Raw genomic sequence first — 26,944 nt, 5'->3', positions numbered from 1 at the left:
ACAGAGAACAAACTGATGGTTCCCAGAGGGGAGGTGGGTGAGGGGGTTAGGGGAAACAGGAGATGGGGACTAAGAAGGGCGCTTGTCCTGATGAGCACCAGGTGATGTATGCAAGGGTTGAATCACGGTACTGCACACTTGAAACTAATATTACACTGTAGTTAACTGGAATTTATTTTTTTTTAATTTTTTTTTTTAACATTTATTTATTTTTGAGACAGAGAGAGAGAGAGAGAGAGACAGAGCATGAACAGGGGAGGGTCAGAGAAAGAGGGAGACACAGAATCTGAAACAGGCTCCAGGCTCTGAGCTGTCAGCACAGAGCCCGACGCGGGGCTTGAACCCACGGACCATGAGATCATGACCTGAGCCGAAGTCAGACGCTCAACCGACTGAGCCACCCAGGCGCCCCTGGAATTTTAATAAAAACTTAAAAGTAATAATAGGGATGCTGTGGAAAACAGTCCGGCAATTCCTCAAAAAGTTAAACACAGACATATCACTAGCATCCAAGAGAAATGAAAACCTACCTCCACATAAAAACTTGTACCTGGATGATAGGCAGAGTGAAACCAACCAGATGTCCACCAGTGGGTGAATGTATAAACCCACTGTGTCCATGTGGCATCTACACACAGTGGAATATTAATCAGCAACAAAAAGGAATAAAGGATTGATGCACTCTACAAGATGGATAAACCTTGAAAACACTGCTAAGTGAGAAAAGCCAGACAGAAGGACCACACAGTATGTGATTCCATTTATAGGAAATGTCCAGAACAGGCAAATCCATAGGGGTTGCCTACAGCTGGAGGCTGGGGCAGGGGGCAGTATACAGAATAACAACTCATAGGTATGGGTTTTTACGGAGGGGCGATGGTTGCACAGCTCTGTAAATATGCTAAAATCCATTGAATTGCATACTTTAAGGAGTCAATTGTACGTTATGTGAGTCGTATCGTAATACAACTGTTACTGGCAAAAGACAAGGAAAGGAAATTCGCAAGGGACGACCTGCAAATGGCCAATGAGACACAGAGGGGAAAGTTTAACCTCTACTATCAAAGAATAAATTTAAAGTGAAAATCCAGAAGCACCTGGGTGGTTCAGTCGATTAAGCGTCCAACTTTTAGATTTCGGCCCAGGTCATGATATTATGGCTCATGGGATCGAGCCCCATGTCCAGCACCACACTGACAGCACAGAGCCTGCTTGGGGTTCTCTCTCTCCCTCTCTCTCTGCCCCTTCTCCTCACTTGCACTTGTGCTCACTCGCTCTCGCTCTCTCTCTCCTCCCCTCCTTCAACATAAATAAATAAACTTATTTTAAAAATTAAAGTGAAAATCCTAAATAAAGTGAAAATCCATTTTTCAACTATAAATTTACTGATGGCTTTTTAATAGTTAATAGTGTCAGTCAGTGTTTAATTAAAAACAGCATTCTCCAATTGGTAACGAAGGTGTAAACCGGTATAAGCTTTCCAGAAGAAAAAAAAAAGGATAGGAATCAGTATCAAAGCTTTTAAAAAATAACACAACCCAGTAAGGTAGGGACTACTCTCATTTAACCTCTTTTACAAATGGGAAAATTGGGGTTTTAACAGGTCTAGAAATTGTCCAAAGTAACACAACTAGTAACTCAGGGAGCTGACTCCATGTATATCGCACATCTGACTGCAGATTCTGAGCTCCAGAACATGAGGCAAAACTGCCTCCCCAGATAGAAGTATAAAAGCAACACCACAAAACAGAGATCAATGGGGAAAAATGGAAGAAGTACCAGTCACACAATCTTTGCAGGCGTCTATCACAATAGAACATTCACGAAGTGCTTAATACACATCAGGCACTGTTTATATACAGAGATTTATATACTAACCCACTTAACGCCCCACAACTACCCTACGAAGCCGGCTATTACTCCCTATTACGACTTCCATCTTGCAGGTGAGTGAACTAAGGCACAGACTGGTTTAGTAAATCTTCCAACGGTTACGTCGCTACTTAGTGGCAGGGCTGGGTTCTGAATCTAAGCATGTGGCCCCAGAACCTGTGCACTCCCCCCCATACACCATACTGCCTTTTTTACAGTCTCCAAAAAGGCAGAGAAATAGAAGACAATCAGCCTCCAGCAGGATAGAACTTTGACTCAACTATATAACAAATCCATAGACGGATCTTTCCTTTTGTTCCCTAAATGCCAAACTATATCAAGGAATACCTCAACTGTGTTTCTGCAGAGCACTTTTCAAAGAACTCTCTGAGCGGATTTTCCTTTGAGGAGACTAAATATACCACGCTGCATTTCTCAGGGAAGGAAAGCTTCATTTGTGACTTTCAACAGGGGTTTCACGCAACGGGGAAAATACCCGCAGCCCTTGATGCTGGCACAGGGTTTTCATCGCTTTCAGATTCCACTATTCAACGGCATTTACAGAAAATGGGCCATCTAAATGAAAAACCATCAGGTGGTCATAACATCTGAACACGTGATGGCAGATAATTTTGTTTCCAATCATTTCTTTCTTGCCCAAGGCATCCGCAAAGACTTCAAATCACGAACACGGTAGATGAGGCGTGAGCAGCAGAGGTGGCCAAGGCCACTCTTACGCACTCAGTAGAAGCTCTGCTCTGTCTACACAGTCACAGGACGCTAGAGAACGAGACGCTGGCCAGCACCGAAGAATTCATCCCGCCAATATTTACCGAGCACCTACTCTGTGTCAGGCACTGGAGGATCTTGAGCTCTCTTAAAAGGTGGGAAAGGAACTAGAGTTAAAGTTGTCACCAAATGGCACCATGTTCCCTGTGGAGCATCACTGGTCGTCCCTCTCCTCGCTGCTCTTGCTACTAACCCCAAAGGCAACGCCTCAAGAAGCTCTCAGCTGCACTGCCTGGTGTCCATTCTTCCAGGACTCTTACTTGAAGCACAAGAGCCTGAGTTCAAACCCTGCCTCCCCCATCGACTAGCTCTGTAACTTACTTCTACAGCCTCTTAGTGACTCAGCTTTCATGTCTGTAAAAAAGGGGCCTGAGGATTAAAAGACATGATGCAGATAAAGCACTTTAGATGAGCAACTGGCATAAGAGTATTCATACACGCTAGCTGTTGTTACTAACACGATTCTATTACTCACAAAGCTCAAAAGCATTGTTCTAACCACCATCCCCCTACTTTAAGACCTCCAAGGGCTCCCTATTACCTATGAATCAAGACCAAACTTCCTAACGTGAAATTTGACAGCCTACATCCAGCAGGCACCAAACGTTCATTACACTATCACCCCCCCACAACTCCAACCATGTGCTTCAGCCATGCCTAGAGCCCATGGCTCCACATTTCATGAGTAAATGGAAGAAATGGAAGGGTTTCAAGTACTAAAGGTCACGTGTATTCAGGTATACGGTCACATTCTAATCGGCTGTGATTTATTAAGTCGTTGTGTGATCGAGATGATGGATCAAAGAGCCACAGAACTAGAAAAACATTAGCCCAAGCATAAGCTGACGGAGGTAAGGGTGGAGGCCAACATTTATTGAGCACTTATTAGGTGCAAGTAACTATACTGAAACTTAACAAGCATTGCCTCAACTAATTCTTTTAGTCTAAAAGGTAGATGCTATTATCATCCCTTAGTATCGGCATGCTAGGCAAAATAACAGTCACTGTGTGGCTGGCTCCTAATGAGGAAAGCCTCATTAGTTAGAGAAGGGACCCTGTGCCTGCTGATACGAGGTTGTCACCATGAACACAGAGAAGGAATCCTTCAGCACAGATTAGAAACTTCTGGTATATAAACACTCTGGCTACAGTTCTTTCTGCTAATATGGCAAAGCAAAAGTGCAAGAAGTATAAACTCCTCCTGGCTCCCTTCACTTCAGCATGAAAACTCTGAACAGAGACCACGACTTTTGCTGGCAGAATCTCAGCTAAACTCCTAGCACTGGACAAATAAACATATATAAGGGCACTGCAAAAAAAATTACAAGCATATTTGCATAGATGAAAGTAGGAAGACTAAACTGACAAATGGGATTGCCCATTTCCCAGTACAACACTAATGAGAAACGTTCGCAAGCCTCTACACAGTATATATTGTGTATTCTCGATGATATTGAAAATATGATACCTATGACAGGCAAAGAAGGGTTTAAGAATAAATTAAGTACAACAGGATTAAATGAAATACAAGCTTCTGTGCTGTTTATCCTATAAAGAACCAGGTTTTATGCAAACGATGGAACTATTTTACAAAACAAATGGGGCCAGTCAGCAATAGTCACTGCAAAAAATCATAATAGTGAATTAGAAGACGGGCTAAAAATTTCTCCGAGAATTAAAGAGGAAAAAAAATGATGAGCGAAATTATAAAAAAAAAAAAAAAAAACATACTGAGGGTATATCCAGGAAAACTACAATAGATGAATCAATGTGAAACAATTTAAGGAAGAAAGTAATACCCAATGACAAAATTCTGAAGGACTTCACAGATGAAAAGACCAGGTAATAACCCATATTAATGAAAGCTCCATTTTAGATATATACTTCTAAAATGTCTTAATTTAAAAGATAAAAGAACAAATCTTAGAAGAACCAGAAAGAAAGGTTATTAATTTTTTAATCATGTTAGCATCAGACTTCTCCTCCGCATCATGGTTTTCAAAGAAACAAACATGCAACAAAGTCTTCACAACCAGTGAAACTAAATATTGTTCATGCAGAAGGACAAAAAAACCCATACTTTCCATCTGCACATCTGTAAGAGCGCATAAAACTACATTACCCATACACATGCTCCTCCTATATATGTATGTGTGTGTGTGTGTATATATATATATATGTATTATATACATATATATAATGTATATAATACATATATGTATATATAACACTACCGACTGTTGATTATTCCAACAAAACTGCTTAAAAAGCAGATAACCACTAAAAATTCTATTTCATTCTTGACAAAACAGCAGAACAAAAGAATTTAAAACTACTTTCCCTATTTGTAAATTTGCTCCTTTTGAGTTTTGTACCATGAGGATATTTTACCTAAACAAAAATGAATACAATTTTTTAAATAATTAAGTAAATGAATGCATTAAAAATATTTAGAAGGAAGTCTAAGAATCTAGGCATCTCCAACATTTCATCTGAAATTATTTCCTGAGGAACACTCTTTATTATTTCCTTTAGTGAGAAGCTGCTAATAACAAATTATCCTCATTCTTATTCAACTAAAAAATCTTTGTTTTACATTCATTCTTCCAGGATTTTTCTATTGAGTAGCAAATTCTCAGGTTGCAATGATTTTTCTTCAGTGTATTAAAGATGCCATTCCATTGTCTTCTGGCTGGCATGGTGTTTATGGGGATACTTGAATTTATGGAGTTGACATTTTTCATTGATTTAGGGGAATGCCTAGCCCTTCTCCCTCCCTGCTTTTCCTCTTCCTTCTGGCATTCCATCTGAATGCACATTAAACCTTTTCACGGTGTCTTCTTTGTTAATCATTTTTTCCTCTTTCATTTTTGTTATATTCCAAATCACCTTCCAGTTCACTATTTAATCATTTGTGTCCAGTATGTCTTAAATTCTTCCCCCGAGAACTTAATTTGGGGTATTGTATATTTTGGTTCTAGAAAGCTGTTCTTTCTCAGTTTCCATATATTTGTTGAAATTTTTAGTGTGGTCTTTCAGCTCCTTGAACATATGAAGGATAGTTACTTTAAAATCTTTGTCTGACATTTCAACATCTCGAACCCCTGTACATCTGCTTGTACAGTCTGGTATTTCTGCCAGTTCTCACGACTAATGTTATCTTCTCTCCTCTTGTGCCTGTTTACCTATAAGTGTGTTCTTGGAATTGTATTTGGAAAAAAAAATTGTAGAACTAAACTGAGGCCTGGAATGATTTTATTTTCTCTAGAATGGAGATGGAAGAAGGGCATCAGCTGTGATGAAGATGATTTTGAATTGCCATACAGTTGTACAAGGACCTCCTTTTTTCCCATTTGTTCTCAAAAACAAAACTAAACTAAACTAACCTCTCTTAAGGTCCACAAGCTTTCTTTGCATTGGTTATAGCCCTCCCTAAACAAGTCAGGTTAGGAACACAATAGCATCTAAGGCAAAAAAGGACATATTGGAACATTAAGATTTCTAAGACTTCTGCATTGTCCAAGAAGACTGTAACATGCTAATTAACATTAAAACTTAAGTCAAATGTGTATGTTGTAATCTCTAGAGTAACTACTAAAAGAAAAGGAAAATAACAGAGGTAAAATGGGATAAAAAAATTTCTTAGTCTTAGTTTTAAACCCAGATATATGCATAATTATATTAAATATAAATGGTCTAAATATTCTCATTAAAACATAAAGTTTATTGTTTTTGTTAAAATCCTAACATGCCACATAAAAACACATCTAAAACATTTGAATACAGAAAAGCTAAAAGTAAAATGATGAAAAAAGAAATGCCATGCCAACATTGTTGAAAGAATATGCTGTGTTTCTACTAATATCAGATAAGGTATTCTTTTTTTTTTTTTATTCAGGCAAGGTATTCTTTAAAACAGAAAGCTTGGCTAGAGTTAAGGGGTATTCTTTCATAATGGTAAAAGGATCAATTTCCCAGAAATATATAAAAATTATAAATATGTGTGTTCCTAACATCAAAAACTCAAAATGTATAATGTAAAAATGGAAGATCTATATCAAAATATAAAATATAAATGTAACAAAATTACAAGGAGAAACAGATATATCCATAATCAGAACATAAATTTTCATACACTCCTCTCAATAACTGATAGAATAAGCAGACCAAAAATTCAGAAAAGCTAAATATTTGAATATACAATTAATAATCTTGACACAAAGGACATACCCATAATGCTATACAAAAAAATTCAGAATACAACTGCTTTAATACACACAAAACAGAAAGAGTAGCCACATATTAGGTTAAAAAGGCAAGTGTCAACATGTTTAAACATGTCAATATCATTCAGATTAGAAACTATCAACAAAAAGACAACCTACTGAATGGGAGAAGATATTTGCAAATGACATATCCGATAATGGGTTAGTATCCAAAATATATAAAGAACTCATACAACTCAACACCCCAAACCACAAATAATCCAATTTAAAAATGGGCAGAAGACATGAACAGGCATTTCTCCAAAGAAGATATACAGATGACCAACAGACACATGAAAACATGCTCAGCATCACTCATCATCAGGGAAATGCAAATCAAAACTACAATGACATATCATGTATACCTGTTAGAACTGCTAAAATCAAAAACACAAGAGACAGGTGTTGACGAGGATGTGGAGAAAAAAGAACTCTCATGGACTGTTGATGGGAATGCAAACTGGGACAGCCACTCTGGAAAATAGTATTAAGTTTCCTCAAGAAGTTAAAAATAGAACTACCCTACAATCCAGCAATCTACTATTGGGTATTTACCCAAAGAATATGAAAATACTAATTGAAAAGAATATATGCACCCCTATTTTTATTGGAGCATTGTTTACAATAGCCATGATAGAGAAGCAGCACAAGCACCCATCAACAGATGAATGGATAAACAAGATGTGGTATATACATACAACGGAACAGTATTCATCCATAAGAAAAACAATGAAACCTTGCCATTTTCAATGACATGGATGGAGCTAGAAAGTATAATGCTAAGTGGAATAAGAGGAAAACAAATACTATACGATTTCACTCATATGTGGAATTTTAGAAACAAAACAAATGACCAAAGGAAAAAAAGAGAGAGGCAAACCAAGAAACAGACTCTTAACTATAGAGAGCAAACTGATGGTTACCAGAGGGGAGGGGGGTGAGGGAATGGGTGAAACAGGAGATGGGGTTAAGGAATGCGCTTGTCGTGATGAGTACAGGTAACGTATGGAAGTGCTGAATCACTGTATTGAAACTAATTTCACTAGCATGAAACTAATATAACATTGTATATTACCTACACTGGAATTAAAACTAAAAGCTTAATAAGAAAAAAATAAAAATAAAGTGTCACTATCAGAGTATTTTCTCTAACAACACAGTTAATCTAAAGTTCAATAAAATGACTAGAAAACCATCAGGTTTGGAAATTAAGAAATACACTTCTAAATCGAAAGGAAAACCATAAAATGTTTTGAACTCAAGATATGGCTAAAGCAGTGCTTAAATAAAAAGGTATAATTTTAATGGGTATACTTAGGGGGAAAGGCAGGTTGAAATTTAATGAACTAACAACCACATTAAGAACTTTTTAACAGGGGCACCTAGGTGGCTCAGTTGGTTAAGCATTTGACTCTTGGTTTCTACTCAGGTCATGGTCTCATGGTTTGTGAGTTCAAGCCCTGCATTGGGCTCTGTGCTGACAGCATGGAGCCTGCTTGAGATTCTCTCTCTCCATCTCTCTCTGCCCCCCACCCCCCGCTCACTGTCTCTTTCAAAATAAATAAATAAACTTTAAAAGACTGAAATAAATAAATTAATTAAAGCAAAGAATTTTTGTAACAAAAAAGAAAACAGAAAAAGGAGAAAGGAGAAAATAATAAAGATAAAAGGAGAAATAAATGGAATAGAAAACATACAACAGAAAAATCCACAAAGCTAAGAGTCACCCAAAATGTTAAAAAAAAAAAAATTGAACCACTGACAAGAATATTCAGGGGAAAAAAAGGAGAAAAGGGATAAATGTAAGCAGCCTCAGGAACGAAAAAGGGAAAATCACTATCCTGCTTAAAGAGGTAAAGGAATGGCCAAAGCACACGTCAAGCACAGGGGGCTTCAGGGACTGACAGCATTTCTACAATGTGAAGACCCGATGAGAAGGAGACAGGCATTCACTTTATAATACGTTACGGTGCATATTTGTAATTTTGGCAATTAATAAGCACACGCTAAAATAAATGGATAAAATAGAACAAAAACATTAAAACAAAAAGAAATCCAAAGAGACCAAGCCAAAGCAGAATTAACTCAACAGACACTCGCTGCACGTTCCTATGTATCACTCACTGGACTAGGGGCCAGGATTATGGAATAGTGAGACAAAGCTCTTTCCCTCACGAACTTCAGAGGAGACAGACATGAACCAAAAGTCATGCAAATAAATTCCAAATCATAATAAGCCCTATGGAAAAAAAAATAAAGGGATGATACTGGAACAAGACAGGGAAACCTCTTCTGGTCTCAGATACTAAGGAAGAATTCCTACAGAAAGAGACATCTGAAATAACAGGCAAAAAATGAACATAAATTAACACGTGTAGCAAAAGGAGAGCACTCGAGGCAAAGATGGGAGAGTATTTTGAATAGTTCATAGGATGAAACATGATACAATAAAGGTCAATAGGAAGGTCAGAAGGGACAAAGTACAAAAAGAAAGGTAAGGTTAGTAAGATACAGGCAGAGGCCACGACAGGAAGAATAAATGGAGGAACTGATCGCATATTAAACAAACAAACATCACCACCAAGTAGAACTTATTCTAAAATATAGACGGTCAGTAATTTGTTGTAAATTATATCAAGTGATCAAAAGAGGAAGATTTAGTAAAATAGAAAGAAAGACTTGTCTAAGTTAGAAAATTATAACATGTTCAAGGGATCAGAAGATTTTTTCCATGCATTTTTCCCATCGGAAAGAGCAATCTGAGAAAATACTCCAATATCATGAAACACGAGTCCAAGAAAAAAGAAAATTATGGAATATAAAAGAATGTAAGAAGTAAGGAGATAAGTAAATTTCTATTCAAATCTGAGTCGTTGTTGATAATTTACCGACTTTACTTAAGGAAATGTTAAGGATGCAATGCCTAAGTAAGTACAGTATAAAAACACAATAATAACAAAAATCTGAATATAAAATTAAAATATTTAAAAGACAGGAGAGAGGCTGGACAGAGAAAAAACAGTGACTGAGTCGCTTATCTTGCTCAAGAGTGAGAGTGTAACACTTGTTTGCCTCTAGACGCGACTAGAAAAACTAGTTCCAAATATGGTTTTTAAGACTATAGGGGCACCTGGGTGGCTTAGTCAGTTAAGTGTCCAACTTCGGCTCAGGTCATGATCTCATGGTTGGTGAGTTTGAGCCCCGCATCAGGCTCACTGTTGTCAGTGCAAAGCCCACTGCAGATCCTCGGTCCCCCTCTCTCTCTGCCCCTCCCCTGCTCAATCTCTCTCAAAAATAAATAAACATTTTGTTTTAAGTTTGTTAAGAATTTAAAGATAATCAGGGCAGCTGGGTGGCTCAGTTAGTTAAGTGTCTTGACTTCGGCTCAGGTCATGATCTCATGGTTTGTGGAGTCGACCCCCATGCCCGGCTCTGCGCTGACAGCTGGGAGCCTGGAGCCTGCTTAGGATTCTGTGTTTCCCTCTCCCTTTGCCCCTCCCCGACTCACAGTCTGTCTCTCCCAAAAATAAATAAACATTAAAAAAAAAAAGACTTTGAAGAAGTAATATACATAACTACCAGAATACTAAAAGAAAAAGAAATGTCATAAAATAATCCCAAGAAAAGGAAGACAAAGAAGCATGATAAACAGAAAATATAAAATATGATACCATAAATACTTTCAGACATATTAGTATTCACAATAAATGTTACCCATATGCACTGTCATGGAAACCTACCCAATAAATGCATCTACAAGGAGACCTTGAGACTTCAAGCTGTGTCTCCTGACAAAGTCAATAAGGATCTAAACAATTTACTTGCTATAATTAAATAGCTTCATTCACCAGGTACATATCTTAATTATCAATACATGTTAATTTGTATAATATAGATATTAAATGTTGTGCTCCCAAAACTATACATTTTTCAAATATGAATAAAATATTGATCACATATTAAGTCACAAAAAATTTAGTAACCCTGCAAAAAGGAGTGAAATGTCTGTCTTAATCTCCAATTAATGCATAAAAACTTGAAGCTAAGAACAACAAAAGGAGAATCAAAAAAATAATATTAATTTTATTATACGGAAAATTTAAAACACTCTTCTAAATAATGCTTGCGTAAAAGAGCAAATAGCAACTGAAAATGTATTGTATTTAGAAAAAATATCAATTAGAGAAGACTACATGATAAAACTTCTGTAGTCAAAACCATACTCTGGAAAAAATTCATAGCTATAAATATTTTTGTTTCTTATTTTCAAATATCAAATGTGAAAAGAAGTTAAGTATTGAACTCAAGTAGCTAGAAAATTAGGAATAAATGAGGCCTACAGAACACATAAATATCTTGGAAATAATTTGATGAATTTGGTATAATCTAGAAAAGTTGAACAGTTGAGTACACTTAGAACCCAGGAATCCAGCATCAAAGTATTTACCACGGATAATCTCTGCTGTGGATGTGCCAAGAGAAAGCGACAAAAATTACTCATAGCAATACTGTTTGTAACAGCAAAGCATGAAAATAAAACAAGAAACTGAAATAGGCCAAACGTCCAACCATAATAAAACAGGTCAAGGAATTCCACACATTTGCATACCTTATATCTGTATATTATATAATACCATATACTGTATCTTACTAGATTTTTGTGTATATGTAAATACATATATTCATAAATTCTTACAGAGAAACATTATACTCCAATAAAAAAATGAACCGCATGAACAAGGATAAATCTCAAAAGCATAATACTGAGCAAAAAACAAGATGCACAAGAATTCACACAATTTGAATCCAATTCTATAAGGTCCAGACCCAGGAAAAATGAAGCAATGTAAATTTTAGGGATCCAAAATTATGTTGCAAGGCTGTAGGGAAAGTAAAGGAAATAACCAGAAATTCAGAAGAACAGTTGCCTCTCAGAGAGAGGGATGGATATACATGGAGAAAGGGGCAGAAGAAGGGGTGAAAATATATCCTATTTTTTAAAGTATGTGCTTAGTACACTCGTAATTATTACTATTATTAAATTTTACACATACATTATATACAGTTTTGTTTGTGTAGTATAGTTCAGAAATAAAAGCAGAACAGGTAAACAGATAAAGGAATGAATGATAACAATCACAATGATTCATGTAAAGCAGAAACAGTGAAATGGGAAAATAAAGCTTAATTAAAGGTTGATTTTATAGGGAAAAAATCAACATAAGAATCAAACTGATGACAATCCAAAAAACAGGAAAAAAGAAGAAAATCATGAAGTTACAGCCTTAGGAAGAGAAAAGCATTACCAAATACTATATATGAAAGAGATTTTGAAAATATAAAACTATTTACACCTCTTCAAATAAATGTTAAAATAGAGACATATGAAAGGTATTCTTACTAAATATAAATTACCAAAAATTTACTCAGGAAGAGGACACCTGAAAAAAAAAATCAACAATGGAAAATGCTACCAAAAATGGTCTCCAGGAGCACTTGGGTGGCTTGGTCAGTTAAGCATCTGGCTGGCTCTTGATTTGGGCTCAGGTCATGAACTCACCATTCGTGGGTTCGAGTCCTGCATCAGGCTCTGTGCTGACAGTGCAGGGCCTGCTTAGGATTCTCTCTCTCTCTCTCTCTCTTTCTGCCCCTACCCCACAAATGTGTGCACGTTCTCTCTCTTTCTCTCTCTCTTTCTCTCAAAAATAAATAAACATTTTTAAAAAACTTTGTCTCCAAAAAATATTCCAGACACAGAAAATATCATAATCAACTTATTTCTTTCAAAAAAATATTCAAGAGAAAGCTTAATTGACATGTTGTATAAACTATTTCCAAAAACAGAGGAAAAAATAAAAGGTTAATCAATTACTTTCATGAAACCAGCATCATCCTGACATTAAAATCTGAGTAAATTGGTACACACACACAAAGAAACCAAAGACCAACCACATTTCTGAATATCAATACTGCAATCCTAAACACACATAGCAGCTGGCCGAACTTTGCAAAATATTAAAATTTAAAAATGCATTGGCACCAAGTATGTTTCGTTCAAAATGTGGAAACTTCGCCTTGGGAAATTACAGTTACTAAATTACAGCAAGTTTATGATAAGGAGAACGATTCCATGATAACCTTAGTACGTATGAAAAAAATACCTAATAAAGTATAATACCCATTCCTTGTTAAAAAGAAAACAGTAAATGAGGTACAGAAACTTTAATTAATGGGAAACATCCTATCTACCTTTTATCAACAGCCACTGTCTTAATTAATGGTGAAACAAAGGGTAGTTTTATTAAATCAGAAGAAAGAAATAAGATACAAATGCTGGCTATCACACTATTCTATAGCGCTTTCTGAAAATTCTGGCTAATAAAACTAAGAGTAGAAAAACACAGGAAATGTATAACTAATAGAAAGAACAGTAAGATTATTTGAGGATTATGTGTCCAGAATGCCAGAAAGACCTGACTGAAACACATGAGACTGATAAGAATTCAGAAAGTGAATAATTAAAAACAAATACAAAAAAATCACTCTTCTAATATATAAACAATAATAAACTCTATTCACAAAAGCAACAACAATTTAAACTACCTAATAATAAACCGAGGATCTGTATCAAGAAGACTAGAAAGATTTGCTAACACACATAGAAAAGAGTTTAAGTGAACGAGGAGAAATAGATTCCTGAATGGGAATACTCAAGATCTCAAAGATGTCAACTTTCCCCAAAGTGATCTGTAAATCTAGTGCAATTAAAGGAAGAATCTCATCTGGATCTTATTTGGGAACTTTATCAACCGAAATAATCACAGTATTTTGAGATAAGAATTATGAAAATAGACTCAAATTACCAAACAATAAAATGTTTCCTAAAACCCCAACAATTAAAACCATATGACAGAGAATACTCAAAAACACATTCATATTACTTACTTTATGCAATAATTTCATCAAAGATAAACCTAGCATTTCAAATCAGAGGGAGAACAATGAATCGTTTAATAAGTAGTGGTGTTGAAACAACAGATTAACCACAGCACTAAGCATATCCCTACTTCACACCATCCAGCAAAATAAATTACGGTTATATTAAGTGTACAAAAATTATTCCATAAAAGAAACAGAAGAGGCTTAAGATCAACGGTATAGGCTTTCGCACAAGGAGAACTTTCTCTCTACCTCAAGGAAGGAAAGAAGGAAGCAAAGAAGGAAGGAGGAAATTTAGAAAGTGAAAAAGAAAGAATCTTAAATAGACATATATCTAATCTAGTATAAATGTTTAAGTCACGCTCCTTATTAAAAAAAAAAAAATCACAACTAACCAGAAAGAAATTAACAACTAACCAGAAAGAAAAAAATAACTTTTTTGTTAATGAATGTTATAGACAATGATTAAATTAAGTTTTTTTAAATCTTTATATATCAATAAGAAATGAAAAACACCTCATAAATTACAGTTTTTAAGAACAATACCAGTAATGCTAAGAGCCAAGTAAAATAAACATGCCAGTCAAGGCTGGTAACACCCTTACTGCGTGGCAAGCATATCCCTTCTGGAGAGCAATCGGCAGTATTAGCAAAAGTGTTCATCAAGGGTGTACTCACTGAACTTCCCCATAAACAAATTTATCATAAGGAAGTACCAGCAACATATACAAAGATTTCTAAAGAGAGCTTAGTTATATATGACTTAAAATCGTGAAAATTTAAAAACAAGCTAAATATGGAATCTAAGAGAGTACAAGGTGATGAATTATACGGGACAGCATGTTGAAATGATGTTATAGGATACGATTAAATAAAGGAAATACTTACATTGTTTAAAAGAGCTGCACAGGGGTGCCTGGGTGGCTCAGTCGGTTAAACAACCAATTCTTGATTTTGACTCAGGTCATGATCTCACAGTTCGTGAGTTCAAGCCCCCATGTCGGGCTCTGCACTGCCCGTGGGGAGACTGCTTGGGATTCTCTCTCTCCCTCTCTCTCTCTCTGCCATCCCCCCCTCATGCTCTCTTTCTCTCTCAAAATAAATAAATAAACTTAAAAATAAAATAAAATAAGAGAAAAGAGTCGTACAATGTTTTGTATAGTATGGCCATAATTTCATATTTAGTTTTATCATACATATACTTGGATATTCTTTATGTAAGTAGACAAGGATTAGGATATACATCTATGTTAAAAGTGGACTGCTAAATTAAAGAATCATGAGCTATTTTTTCTGCTTTTTCTTTTTTAAAAATTTTCTGTGAGTATGTATGTGCTTTATAACCTGATTTTTTAATATATTAGGGAACAAATAATGGAGAGAAGAAACTAAGATAGTTGAGAAGACACAGGAGCACCTATTACTGTAGCTGATTTCAAACCTCTAGCCCCAAAACTATTAGCCTGAGGACCTGAAAATTTTTTTTAATATTTTTTAACGTTTATTTATTTTTGAGAGAAAGAGAGCATGAGTGGGAGAGGGGCACAGAGAGAGGGAGACACACAATCCCAAGCAGGCTCCAGGCTCTGAGCTGTCAGCACAGAGCCCGACGCGCGGCTTGAACTCATCAACAGTGAGATCGTGACCTGAGCTGAAGTTGGACACGTAACCAACTGAGCCGCCCAGGTGGCCGAAAGACCTGAAAATCTTCTAAAGAAAGTTGTAGAAGGATGACCGGCAGTATTTTTTATTCCTGGAAAATAAGAATTGCACGAAGAACAGAAACACATACCCTGATTTTCCTGTTCTACAAACTGCTAACTAGAGAGCTTTCTGTGAATTCTTGGCAAAAATCCTAAAAGGGGTTTTTTAAAGGTCAGTTGATAGGTCTATATTTAAGTATGGCAGGGTGTATCAACACCAGCGTGGAACTACACAAGCAAGAATATTCTTGTTCTCAGTGCAACACTCACCTACCCGTGCCTATGATCCTCCGCAAAGCACAGGTACAGACAATGCTACAGCTACAGTACCACCTAGTAAGAAAAGGAGGGAAGTTGGAAGGGAAACCGTGGGCATTTTATAATTTAACAAGAGCTAAGTGGTGGTACCTCGGATGAACAGTTTATTTTATCTTTTTATAATTTCTTAATGTTTATTTATTTTTGAGAGAGAGAGACAGAGCGTGAGCAGGGAGGAGCAGAGAGAGAGGGAGACAACAGAATCCGAAGTAGGCTCCAGGCTCTGAGACATCAGCACAGAGCCCCATGCAGGGCTCAAACCCCTGAAGTGCAACTTCATGACCTGAGCTGAAATTGGACGCTTAACCAACTGAGCCACCCAGGCACCCTTCAGATGACCTAGTTTAAATCTTGGTTCTACCATCTGGTAGCTGTGAGTCTGTTTCTGAATCATTAATGGGGATTAAAAAAAAATTAGTGCCCATCCCAGAAGAAGTACTAAATGAGATAATGTGAAGAATTTAGACAGTGTATGATGTATAGTAAACACTCACTGAATGCTATTGTTACTGTTTTTAACCATTAAGATCATCTTAGGGGCGCCTGGGTGGCTATGTTGGTTGAGTGCCCGGCTCTTGATTTCAGCTCAGGTCATGATCTTGCAGTTCATGAGTTTGAACCCTACATCAGGCTCTGCACTGACAGTGAACCTGTTTGGAATTCTCTCTCTCCTCTCTCTCTGTCCCTCCCCTACTCTCTGTCTCTCTCTGTCTCTCAACATAAATGAATAAACATTTTTTAGAACTTTAAAATTAAAACAAAATATTATCTTGAAAGAGAATCATAGGAAATTGCACTTCACTAACCTCTTCATGCATCAGCCAGGACCAGAGATTAGATTTCTTCAAAAGACCATACTGTTTCATTACGTCAAAAGCAACCGGGATTTGCACCAGCTTCCCTGAAATATCATAACACCATAGACATGGCCACACAAGAGTGGGAGGGCCAGGGTAGTAAAACAGAAATGCCTCAAGATATCAGACTTTGCAATCTCTTCCATGTGTGATGATCAAGGTAAGAAAACAAGCTATGACTTTTTGCCTAGTACCAAAATACACACCAATTCAGAGAGAAAATTAGGTCTATCACTTGAAGAAGGTCCATATGTGTCTGCATCCCAACCTCTCTGTGGTTCCCTTTATCCTTCTATTAACTATAAGACCCTCACCAAAGTCGGTTTCACCAGTCGCCATGTGTACCACATTCTTCAAAGCGAATGTGGTTTCAGGGAGCAACGCAGACCAGCCAATACAGCAATGTAAACAATAAGACACTAAAATCTTACCCATTCACCTTTTGTCCTGACAGGAGGTTTGGATTTCCTTACTCAGTCGGACTTCCAATAGTTCACAAATAAGTTTGGATTTCCAGGAAAAGTTTAGACATCAAATGTTTCCCATAATGTCAAGGCCTGTGGTATGAGTCGGTGAGGCGGGTCCTGATCCCATTCTTCATCACCAAGAGGATTAAACACGACTCAAGGCTGTGCTGAGCCTCACTGTCCTCCTTTAGTAAGTCTTGCACGAGAAAGCAATAACGATGTCACGATTTTCAAGCAACTCTCGGGAAGAGTCCGGCAAGGTATCGTCTAGCTCATGTATGATGCACTCAGAATTTAGTGAAGAAAATAGCCAGTTCTAGCATTTCAAGCTTCTTGTCTCCTTCAGTAGAGTAAAAGAGGCCCTCGCTTTTGATCCTTTCTTGGAGATGTTGGTGAAAGACTAAGCAAATGACTTAACTGCGACCCAAACCCAAGACTCGGCAGTCCTTTGACTGTAAGACTGCATTAGCTTTACTGATATTACAAAGCCAAACACTGTCCGTGAGTTCTGCCTATAAGAAACCAATGTCCACTGATCAACTGATCAATAAAAGATATAGAAAACAGATTTGAATGTTAGATGCCCCGAGGAAAACTGAAAGACTGACAGTCCTTCAAACTCCATACAAAACAGGTTGTCAAGATCAGTTTCAACGTCCATGTAAATGAAAGACCTGTATACATTCATTCTTTCATTACCCAGATTGCCTTCTGCATCCTGCATGGGCTGGGTGCTAAAGAATGAACAAGACAGAGAGAATCCCTGCCCCCAAAACACTTAAAACCTGGTAGGAGACTCAGAAAATAAGATAATAAATTACAACATATTGAAGTGAATGCTCTACTGAGATAAGAATGGGGTGCTACAGGAGCCCAAAGAAAACCCCTGATGAGCCAGGGAAGGTCTGCCAAGAGCAACATCCAAATTGAGACATAAAGGACGAACAGGATTTAAGCAAGCAAAAAGGTGGCAGGGTTGGTAACAGAGAGCGCCCCAGCCATTCAGAAAGGTATGAGTAAAGAGAGCATGTGGAGTGTTTCAGAAACCAAGAGCAGACCTCTGAAGAGACTACAGCTGTAAGCGGAGAACCAGCAGGAAGTGAGAAGCGGTCACATCACAAAGAGCTAATACATCACTTAATAGTATTTCATCAGGAGACATGAGAACATTGGTATTTTAGAGAAAGATCCTTATAAGCATTTGGGGAAACACTGGACCATATGCAGAGATATCAGCTAAGAGGTTCTGGAGTGATCTAAGTCGTGGGAGTTGTCTTCTGAATTCAAGTGGGGAGAGAGAATATGCAGGGGAAAAGGACAGATTCAGGAAACAGGCAGGATGCTGATCCAAGAGAATATACGTGGTGCCTGGGCAAAATAAAGGAGGCCATATTTCTAGCTGAGAGACCAATGGATAGAGGTACTACTGAGGCTAGGAACCCAGAAAGAGAAGCAAGATTTACACAGGAAGATCATAAGTTCAACTTCGGATATTTTGAGTGAAAAGAGTCCAAGTGGAGTTAGATGGATAGCCCTGGAGTTGAGGGGGAAAAAAATCCAGGCAAGTGTCAGAGACTTGGAAATCATCCACACAGCCACTGCATCATAATCAGCAGAAGAACTCAAGGTCAAAACTCTAAGAATCTCCAAACTTTAAGAAACAGACAGCAGAAGATGGGGACACAGAGGCACCTCAGGAGTGGGAGAATCAGTCAAGGAAAACAGTTCAAGAATAAGGGATGGAGACCCAACAGAAATGACGGCATCTGAAATACTTCCCTGCTCGCAACCCTGTGCTACATGCTGTGTAGGGAAACAAACCACAGGCATGATCGTAACACATGGCTGGTCTGTCAGTACTCAAGACCTGGGCTTCCCAAGAAGCAGGCAAATGACAAATCATGTCTTCAAGGGAGGCACCAAAAACATAAAATAGAAGCAGGGAGACAGATGCATATTGGACAGATTGGCGACAGACTCACCAATCAATGAATGGCAAGAATTGATAGTGTAGTAGATCATGTGATATTACACCCAGGTCTTCTTTTCAGGGTCTACATGCCCATCCCCTCCGCGTGTAGCAAGATCTCTGCTGCAGAAGGTTCACAGCTGTGTCCCTCAAAGGGAACTGCCCTCTGCCCAAGAATACACCCCCACCCCTCCCCACTCACCGTGGGACAGCCTACCAGCAGTGTCTACATGGTACAGGGATACAAGGGCCCCGTTCCCTGCCCTCAGTTTAGGTCATTTCTGAAGGGCTATCACAGGTGCAGAGCCTTTGGTGGGACCAGGTGAGATCTCAACTGTAACTTGACTGGAAGTCAGCTTCTCCACCTGTCCCATCTTGCCTTCCTCACTTCCTTACGAGTGTATCTCATGAGAGCCTTCTTCAGTAAACCCTCTACCTGTAATTCTCCATTTCTGAGTCTGGTTCCAGGTGACCCCCCTAAAATGCATGGTGTATATCAAACTAGGGGCCAAGCCACTGAGGCTAGAGCAGAGCCAACAGGCAGAGAGATGCAAACAGTAGGGGCAGCTACAAACCACAGTTTTGTGTGTGCCTGTGTGAGAGGGGCTCTGTCACAGGCCGGATTCAGAGGATGGCCACTCTCCATTCAGTTATCAAGAGGGACAATGCCTTGAATGTTCCAACTGGCTTTAAGGGACTTTTGTTACCTAATCTATACAAGACCTGGTGGAGGGCAAAATGGAATCTTGAACATCAAGGACAATCTGAAGGCATCATCTTAGTAAAGGGAGAGAGTAAAACCATAGGGGAAGCAATAAAGGAAGCTCACTCAAGAGAAGGCCAAGGTGGCGTAAGCACATCAGCTTCAAACATTTTCAATCATTCATTCAACAAATATTTATTGAAAAGCTTCCATGTACCCAGTAAAGTGCCAAGAGCTGGGAATGCCATCACAACTAATACAGACATGGTCCTGCCCTCGGAGAGCTTAGAGCCTCGCAGAAAACCCTGGAGCTGAGCTATGGACCCCTTTTCCCAATCAAAATGGTTCCAGGAAACCTAACAACATAAAATCAGATACGTGCAATAATTTTTTAGTGTAGAAGCCTTTTGTAAGTTTAAGTGATGCTACTTTCTTATAACTCATGAGAGCAATAAAGCCAGCCTATTTTGATTAATAACTAATTTTTTCAATGAGGCCCAAGAACATCAGCTGTCTTCCTATTACAGCCTCAACAATTTATTTCTGCATTTGGTCTGCTTGTAAATAAGAAAGCAATCTTTGATTTGCTATAAAAAATGGTTGTGAGTAGTGTCAGGTTAGGTTTGCTTTGTTTTCATGATCTTGTCTTACAAGCTGAGGGTATTCTGCATTCTAAGTGACCCTAAAGTCTGAAAGAAGAAACAGAGGAAATGTCTGTTTTGTGGTTGACCCTCTAACATGTAACAACAACCCGCATTCCTTCTCTCAAATTAAAAAGTCAGGGCAAAGTGGCCTGGTACTCTCAATAAACCCCAGTATCACCTTTGGTACAATACAAAGAGATAGTTATTATCACACACTGATTATGACACCATGTCCAGAATATTCACCAACCACCACCATCTGAACCTTGAGTGGTATTTCATTGAGTGGGTGCGTTGTGTTGTAAAAGCATATTTGCCTGTATCATTTTATGTGAGGAGATATAAACAGGTCTGAATTTTTAAGAATGCTGCAGACCTAAAATGTTGCTAAAGCAGTGCATTTACCAGAAGTTCAAATATATGCCCAGAGATGGCAGGAAAAGCTATATTCTGAGGTCTCCTCACCAAAGAAAAGAGTTGACCTGGCTGTTCCTTTTAATGTACTGAACAGCCCAATGTGTTAAAAGCGTGGTGTATAACCATATGTGGGTGTTAGGCCTTTAGCTATCACATTCTGAACGACAGTTTAAAAGACATTTGTGGCTGCAGTTCCAGCACCTGGCATTGTTCTAGGCACACAGTAGACATATAATAAATGTTTGATCGATGGACTATTTAGAAAATGACTATTTTTAAAGAAAATTCAAATCCAGAACTTGTAGAAGCTCCATGGCTTGTTAGTAAGGCCCACGACGATGCCATTTTTAAAACACTGGACTAGAAGACAAGGAAATGAAAACCAGAGAGGAAAATTCCCTGACGAAGAAAGTGAGAATAGGGTGGTGGCCCCTTGGTTGGGGAATTCCTGGCATGGCCGTGTGTGCCCACCACGCTCAAGAATGAGTGCCCTGTGCCAGAATGCCAAGGCCTGGCAGGGCTCCTGAAGCCCTTCACACATGCAGACAAGACGAGATGACGACACCCCCTAATAAGTGAGGTTTATTCGAAGAGGTGGCAGACTCAATCGGACGGAGAGACTTCAAACACAGAAGAGATCCCATCGTACGGTAGAGGCCACCAAGGCCTAGGGGACACCGCTAACAGCACACTGTTATCAAATGGTAGCGTGTGGACCAGAAACCTGACTGTACCAATCAGGATTCAGTCAAGGAAGCAGAACCACTAGGATATACACCTTAAAAGATTTATTGCAAGGAACTGGCTTATGTGGTTGGGGGGGGGGGGGGGGGTAGGGGGCTGGCTAGGCAAGTCCAAAGTCCATAGGGCAGGTCATTAGGAAGGGCAAGCTGAAACTCCTCCCAGCTGAAGCGGTTATCCACAGGTGGAATTTCTTCTTCGAGTAAGCCCCAGTTCTAAAGGCCTTTCAGTTGACTGAATCAGGCCCACCCAGATTATCCAGAATAATCTCCCTTAAATGCAAATGATTGTGGACTTTAATCACATCTACAAAATAGCCTCCCATCAAGACCTACATTAGCGTTTGACAGAATGACTAGGGACTGGAGCCAGCTAAGTTAACACGCAAAACTCCATCATGTCCATTTACCAATAACACCATAGTGATCTGTCCACCATACCTCTCCTCTCGGAAAAATGCTGGTATGAAAAATCCTTAATGAAGAACTTTACTTACCTCCTTGTACTCAACTTAGCGAGATCTTTTTGTTGACCAACCCCTTTAGAAAGGTTCTGTATGACTACATTATAGGTGTTCTACTCTTTTCTCCAGCTAAATTACTGAAGATGTCAGACCCAACTGTCGTAGGTCAGCAGGAGAGGGCTTTGTAGGGTTTATGGAAAATCCCTTCTTTTACAAATGTAAGTCCAATACCCACTGTCTACATGACAACTGTCATCCAAATCATCCAAAGTAGCAGAGCCTTGTGCAGAACCAGGGGAATGGAGATGGCTGATCCAGGCTCTAACATCACCCCCGGATATCACATTCATTCTATCTACATTATCATGCCCAAGATTCTTAAAAGTATTGCCCGCAGAAGATGTCCCTGCATCCACATTCCCACATCCCCTTGCTCACCATCATACTGCAATCGGGTCCTCCCTCACCCACCACCAACACACTCTATGGAATAGATGCACCCTAAGGTACCAATGACTTCCTGGTTGTTAACTCCAAAGGCCACTGTAGACCTTTTATCTTGAAATGCAATTTCCTAATGCCTTCTGCAACAGCAAAGCCTCCTACCTCTCTTGCTAGTCCTTGTAAATTTGGTGTCACTTCTCTCTCTTCTTCTATCCTTTAAATGTCCATTTTCTCCAATATTCCATCACTGGGCCCTCCTCAGGTTTACACGTTGTCTTTTGGCTCTAATTATGATCTATACACTAATGATTCCCAAACCCCCATAACAGGTGCCCCTTCTGAGCTTTAGGCTCACATGACCATGGCAGTGGACATCTATACATGGATGTTCCACAAACACTCTCAACTCACTGTCCTTTCCACAGATTCACTACTTTCAATTAATGCTTCTTCCCAGGCTCTCTATCTCCATGACTGGTTCCACTATCCACCTAAGAGACCAAAATGAAAACCAAAGAGTTATCCCTCAACTCCTGCCTTTCCCTCAATTTGAAGGGATGAGGGGTGGGTACCATTCATTTCCTAACTTCTACTCCTCCGTAGCCACCACATCTTTTAATAAGCCTTCTGTGCTCCCACAGAACCCCATCTTCCCCCGTATTAACGCTTTCCCCATTGCCCTGTAAACTGCCCATTTTCTTAACTATATCTCCACGAGACCACAGACTTCTGGAGAACACAATCTCACCATTTCCCTAGTGCATGCCATATATTTGGTGTTCTATGAATGTAAAAAGAACAAATGAAGGATTGTGCTATGAATTCAGCCACATCTATACCTGTCTTCACCATCCAAGAGATGAGGAAAGACCTATAACTTTGGACTCTAAATGTGTGTCTCTAATATGTCAGATCTTTGAAAACTACCATGCCTGAACCATTCCTTAGCAAGGAGCTATCTAAACTCCTTTCAAGGACAGTTTAATCCCCTGAAGAAATGATCTTATGCAATGAAGAATGACTTGACATAAAAGTCTACCTGAAAATAAGCTGGTATCTGCCCACAGACGACAATTTAAAATAACTTTCAAAAGATGGGAGAATCATACTTCCATTCAATATTCACCAGGTGAATCGATTCAACTGAACCGATAAATTTTCTTTGCAGAGATCTGTCCCTTCTAACACTGGTACAGAGATTCGAGAAGTTGTATCACTGATCATCTATTCTGCTACTACGCGTTTGACAGGAATTGCCTCAGGTATGATTGGTAAATAGGGAAACGATGTCAGTATAACAAGTAAGTTGTGTTGACTCTTGTGTTCTTTTTCCTAGCTTGTTAATATTCTGAAGCAATCATAGGAAAGCCCTGTCACAGAGAAAAAGAAAGACTGAATGATGTATGAAGATCATAGAACAAAGCTGGAAATGCATTCCAGTGCCTTCCTTTAATATGAGTGGTAGCAGACTGTGGCTTTAAGAACCACTATGATTTCCACTATGTTAACCTGCCAGGCGAAGCTAGAAGTTACAGATGAAGAAGCTATGAAAACATTTCTCCCAATAGAGATGAATGACGAGGGCTATGCTCTGGGGAGGATTTAATTTTGATGAAAATGGTGTCTTTTAGAAGCAAATGCCCTCGGCGACCTACAGAGAGAAGAGAGGTACAAACCCAGTCTGAATGCTGTGAAGGATAGACTGACCTGTTGAGGGCAAACACCAGCCAGGTGGAGATTTAACCAAGCTGTATTTTTATCAGAGTCACTTCTGGTTTTGTTTCCGGTTACAAAGTTCCATAAGTTTTCAGCAGTCTGCCTCAATCCTGTTTTCCCAATAAGCCTATATCTTCCCATATTTTTAGTGTGTGATTTTGCAGAACACGAGGGCAGAAATGCCCATGGTCATCACTTTTGCAGAGTTGATTTTTAACAGAAGTAAATTTCTTTCAACAAAACTAAAATTAACCTATTATTATTATTATTTATCTTATTTGGAATGAAATGCAGTATTTACACACACACAAACATACACATAATCACACACACGTATATATCAGATATGGATGGGTGCATGCATGCCTATCAACACCCCCACCCAAAAACAAGACATAGGGCACATTTCCTGCTTTTAGGATAGAACCTTGGGATGCATACATAAACTGAATGTTGACAAACCCAAAAGGAACTATCACTGTCAAGTTCATCTTGACCACAACTGACTTTGTCTACAGACAGACAGCATTCTCTTTGAACAATTTTGCCCAAGAAGTAGAGAGAGACCGCCTCCACAACTGTCAGCTAATCACAAGGGAGGGGGTGTAAAACACCACCCAACAGCCACATGGAAAGCCACATGGTTGAAGCTTAGATGCGATCAATCCTTCTAATGAATAACAGACTGGCTCTCGGGAAAGAGACTCAGCCACACTTCCTTTCAGGGAGAACTAAGAGCTACCCGTACACATGGTGTTGCCACCACTGAGAGATCACAAGCTGGGGAAGAAAAGAGAACAGAAGGTAACACTCAATATGAGGATAAGAAAGGTCAGCCAAGGTACTTTATCCACGCTTAATTCGGTCTTCTGTTCACTGACTCTGTCAACAAGTATTTGAATGTGCAAGAAGCTAGGGACACAGAGAGGGACAAGACAAGAGAACCAGGTTCCTAATTCCCTATGTCTTCCTGATACCCAAACATTTAGCGAATAGATTAACTAAATTTCTGGGGTTGCAAACTCTAATGCCTGCTGGAGGCAGGTAAGTAATATACGAGTGAAGCAGAATGGGTACGCGGTACCAGGGAGCATTGAGCCAATGACAAACTAGAGATCACATGTACCATCTAAAGGTACTCAAATCCATTTTTCTTATCTACTGTGGAGGCAAACACACACACACACACACACACACACACACACACACACACACACAAAAATAGCCCAAACCTGTTCACAGACTGCCACTTTATGACCATCATATTTAGCAGAATGTAGACCTGATCATCAGGATTAGCATTTCATTTTGTAGCCAGATACCTGACTCTAAGAAGATCAACCAATGTTTAAGATCACCTTTCTATAGGCGATGGCTACAACACACCTTCTGGTGAGATGAGAAGTCTTCTACAGGGGAAACAAAGTGGAACCATCTGTCAAGGTCCAAAATTTTGGAAAGTGAGCTTGACTCTGTATTTCCTCATTATGAAGAGTGCCATTACATACATTTTTTCATTTTCTGTACCTATTCCGTAAAAAAAAAAAATTCTATCTGAGGAGGGTTGACTCTTTAAATTATCTGAAGCACCAAAGAGAATATGAAGAATCTCTACAATCCAAACCACATCTTCACTACAAAGGGTCAAGGATAATGTCAGTAGACACACAGGTACAGTGCATCAATTACAAATATAATAGTTCTCAGCCCACTCAAGATGTGGTTTCTTAGAGGTTACGAGAAGCCATTTTATATATACTTGAATATAATAGTCAATTAATGTAATACCATAAATGAGAGTAAGATCAGTTTTCTTCTTTTTTTTCTCTCAAGGTCAATCAACGTACTAGGTATTCCAAGATCTGTCCTCAAATCAACATCCTATTTTTCACACACACAACAATGTAAAGTTAGAAATATATATGCTAGAAATGTACAGCTCCCAGCACTTAATTGTTTTTCAAGCTAAATTTGGACAACAAATTAAATTCTTCAGTATAGGTTATATAACACAGACACAGACTACGAAAATGTTGACACTGGTTATACTCTTGTAATGCAATTTAGCCCTTTTAGTAACGATGATGCCAATAATCAGCTATGGGAAAACTATTTTACATCTAGTACAATTACCTACTGTCACAGAGGTAATGATTATTATTGTCCTGTTCTCCAGTAAGAACTCTTGAGGTGCTAACATAGTTCTAAGGCCAGTGTGAAAATTCCCCTTAACCAACTATGATTACCAGTGTTAAGGAGGATAGTTTCAAGTGAACATTAAACAAGAAATTATCCCCAGAAGGTTCATAAGTTCCAAACTTTAAATGGAGAAATACTGACAGCTCCTCATACATCCTCTTAACACCTTCAGGATGCACTCAGGCAATGGGAGTATCTCTAAGTTGACTCAGTATCAGTGGACAGAAAAATCCATACTCCTAAGGAGTCGAGTTTTGCCCCTGAACAGTATCGACTCTTGACCAATATCCTAACAGTGCTGCTGATACTCAGGAAAGTCCAATCAGACCTCCCATTCTGCTGTGCTTCAACTTCTGGTTTCAGAAATTGCTCCGCCATCTTGAAACAGACCAAAGTGCTTGCACCACGCATTGGCCTTGATCTGCCAAAGTTCTACAC

The 26,944-nt window shown here is 38.7% G+C and overlaps 1 protein-coding gene and 1 non-coding gene across 3 annotated transcripts in view; both read right to left on the bottom strand.

Moving 5' to 3' along the window:
• CDYL2 (chromodomain Y like 2) overlaps positions 1–26,944 on the bottom strand; it is a 173,196-nt gene that overhangs the window by 144,309 nt on the left and 1,943 nt on the right. The gene's annotated exons all lie outside the window — the stretch shown is intronic.
• On the bottom strand, positions 323–407 carry TRNAR-UCG (transfer RNA arginine (anticodon UCG)). Its single transcript has one exon. It is a non-coding gene; the product is annotated as a tRNA-Arg (tRNA).

Source organism: Prionailurus viverrinus, chromosome E2 (genome assembly GCF_022837055.1).
Source record: "Prionailurus viverrinus isolate Anna chromosome E2, UM_Priviv_1.0, whole genome shotgun sequence".
Taxonomy (NCBI): Eukaryota; Metazoa; Chordata; class Mammalia; order Carnivora; family Felidae; genus Prionailurus; species Prionailurus viverrinus.
Note: the sequence above shows the minus strand (reverse complement) of the source record. Positions and strands in the feature narration are given on the sequence as shown.